This window comes from Ovis aries, chromosome 3, assembly GCF_016772045.2.
Source record: "Ovis aries strain OAR_USU_Benz2616 breed Rambouillet chromosome 3, ARS-UI_Ramb_v3.0, whole genome shotgun sequence".
NCBI classification, from domain to species: domain Eukaryota; kingdom Metazoa; phylum Chordata; class Mammalia; order Artiodactyla; family Bovidae; genus Ovis; species Ovis aries.
The window spans coordinates 132,758,747-132,761,684 of NC_056056.1; the positions used below are offsets into that span (position 1 = coordinate 132,758,747).

The 2,938-nt window shown below is 47.1% G+C and overlaps 1 non-coding gene across 1 annotated transcript; it reads right to left on the reverse strand.

Moving 5' to 3' along the window:
- Positions 1-742: 742 nt before the first annotated feature.
- Positions 743-815, reverse strand: TRNAW-CCA (transfer RNA tryptophan (anticodon CCA)). The gene has a single exon. It is a non-coding gene; the product is annotated as a tRNA-Trp (tRNA).
- Positions 816-2,938: the final 2,123 nt, after the last annotated feature.

The following is a 2,938-nucleotide window of genomic DNA, read 5'->3' on the forward strand; positions in this document are numbered from 1 at the left end:
AATTAGGAAAGTCCCTCCCAAAGGAGGTGCTTGGCACAGGGTAAGTGCTTAAAGAAATGCAGAGAGAGGCCAGGGAATAGGAAGCCAACTTGTATGAATTCCACAATGCCCTTGGCTCCCTCCTTCCCTCTCCCTCCCCCCCTGCCCCGCCCTCCACCACCACCACCACCCCACATCCCCCACACCCCCTGCCCAGCTTCCCTGTGTTTCAGTCTCTGAGATCATTCCAAACTCCACAACAAAAGTTCCATCCTAAGTAGCCAAGAAAACTCCTGTCAAATCCAACAATCCACCCACTAAATTGCAGGCTGTCCTTTCCCAGCCAACCCCACCCACTTTGCTTCGTCCTGGAGGTCACTGTGTTCACTCTCTGTCTCTAAGAAGGGCACTGCCCTTCCTCTGGACCTTTTCTTTTCAAAACATTTGTCCCAGGCAGTAAGTCCCACTGGTTCCCTCTGGTTGGGTGTTGATACTGCCAATCAGGAAGTTTGTCCTTGTGGCTCCTGCTGAATAGCTTCAAATGTAGTTTGGATCTGAGTTGCTTTGCTGGAAGTCTGATAAAGACTTGAGAAAGGAAGGCTAATTAGGTTATTAATTATTTCCAGGTCTCAAAGTGTCAAAGAAGCGAACTTTAAATGTCGCATTTTCAGAGATTATATCAATCCTCTGTAGGCTAGCATAGCTCCTTTTCTTATTTATTCGTATTTTTTCCGGCCACACCGCCCAGCATGTGAAATCTTAGTTCCCTGGCCAGGGATTGAACCAGGGCCTCTTGCATTGGAAGCTTGGAGTCTTAACCACTGGACCACCAGGGAAGTCTCTTTAGCTTCTTTTCTGATTCCAACTATATGAGTTCTCTTATTCGCCTTAAAATTTCCAGAGAATGAAAACTCCCAGAACCAATCAAACCAATGTCTCCCAACAAACAAATATGAAGTTTCTGGATATCTGGGTTTCCCCAGTTTCCAGAATCCTAACTTGAACATCCTTACAACTCTGGTAGGGGGCAGTCAGGAATTGAAGAGCAGAGACCTTGAGTTCAGGGTGAGAACTTTAAATAATCATGAGTGTGCTGTATGTAGCAGACCAGGGCTTCCCAGGTGGCACTAGTGGTATAGCATCCGCCTGCTAATGCAGGAGATGCAAGAGACTTGGGTTCAATCTCTGGGGTCAGAAAGATCCCTGAAACCACATTCTTGCCTGGAGAATTCCATGGACAGAGGAGCCTGGCAGGCTACAGTCCATGGGGTCCCAAAGATTCAGACACGACTCAGTGACTAACACCTTCTCTTTCATGTAGTAGACCAACACTTCCTAATTGAGAACAGCTGAGAATACATTTATGAGGGTAAATAGGGCAAAAGCCACCATGAAAACTGGTCCAAATCTCATATCCAGGGTTAGAAGAAAGTAGTTGATCAAGCCAAATAAAAAAGGAAATCTTCCCATCTCTTTTCTGTTTGCGCCTGCTCTATCTCTAGTCATAGTCAAGGTCATTCATTCATTCAACAACTACTTACTGGCCCCCAAGTATTCAACACTGCAGACACAGCAAAGAAACCACAAAATCCCCCCACTCAAGCTGTTTACATTCCTGCAGGGGGAAGCAGACAGTAAACAAAGAATTGAAAAGAATATATTGGGTTATGTATACCCAGCCTAATACATTGTGTTGGATTGCAATCAGTGCTGCCGGGAAAAGCGAAGAAGAAAAGGTTAGGGTTGAAATTGCAACAGTAAAATGGGTAGTCCAAGAAGGCCCCACTGAGAAGATGACATTTCACTGACTATAAGAAGCAGGTGAAAGAACGAACCACAGTGCAGATCTCAGAGAAGAGCAAGTACAAAGACTCTGGCCATATTTTAATGATTTGTTTTATTATGGTAAAATATATACAACATAGGGCTTTCCTGGGAGAAGGCAATGGCACCCCACTCCAGTACTCTTGCCTGGAAAATGCCATGAACAGCAGAGCCTGGTAGGCTGCAGTCCATGGGGTCGCAAAGAGTTGACACGACTGAGCGACTTCACTTTCACTTTTCACTTTCATGCCTTGGAGAAGGAAACGGCAACCCACTCCAGCGTTCTTGCCTGGAGAATCTCAGGGATGGAGGAGCCTGGTGGGCCGCCGTCTATGGGGTCACACAGAGTCGGACACGACTGAAGCGACTTAGCAGCAGCAGCAGCAGCAGCAGGGCTTTCCTGGCGGCTCAGAAGTAAAGAATCCACCTGCAGAATGCAAGAGACCTGAATTCTATCCCCAGGTTGGGAAGAGCCCCTGGAGAATGGCTGCCCAGGCCAGTTTTCTTGCCTGGAAAATTCCACGGACAGAGGAGCCTAGTGGGCTACAGTCCATAGGGTCACAGAGTTGGACATGACTGAGTGACTAAGACTTTCGCTTTCATACATAACATAAAATTCATCACTGGAGCCTTTTTTCAGTGTTCAGGTCTATGGCATTAAGTCTGTTCACACTGTGGCGCCACCTTCACCATCATCCATCTCCATAGTTTTTCATCCTCCTAAACTGAAATTCTGTACCCATTAAACAGTAACTCCCCACCTCCTCCTCCCTCAGCCCCTGTCAACCACCATTCTACTTTCTTTCTTTATGAATTTGACCTTGCTAAGGACCTCTTGAGAGTTCCTTGGACTGCAAGATCCAACCAGTCCATTCTGAAGGAGATCAACCCTGGGATTTCTTTGGAAGGAATGATGTTAAAGCTGAAACTCCAGTACTTTGGCCACCTCATGCAAAGAGTTGACTCATTGGAAAAGACTCTGATGCTGGGAGGGATTGGGGGCAGGAGGAGAAGGGGACGACAGAGGATGAGATGGCTGGATGGCATCACTGACTCGATGGACGTGAGTCTGAGTGAACTCCGGGAGTTGGTGATGGACAGGGAGGCCTGGCGTGCTGAGATTCATGGGGTTACA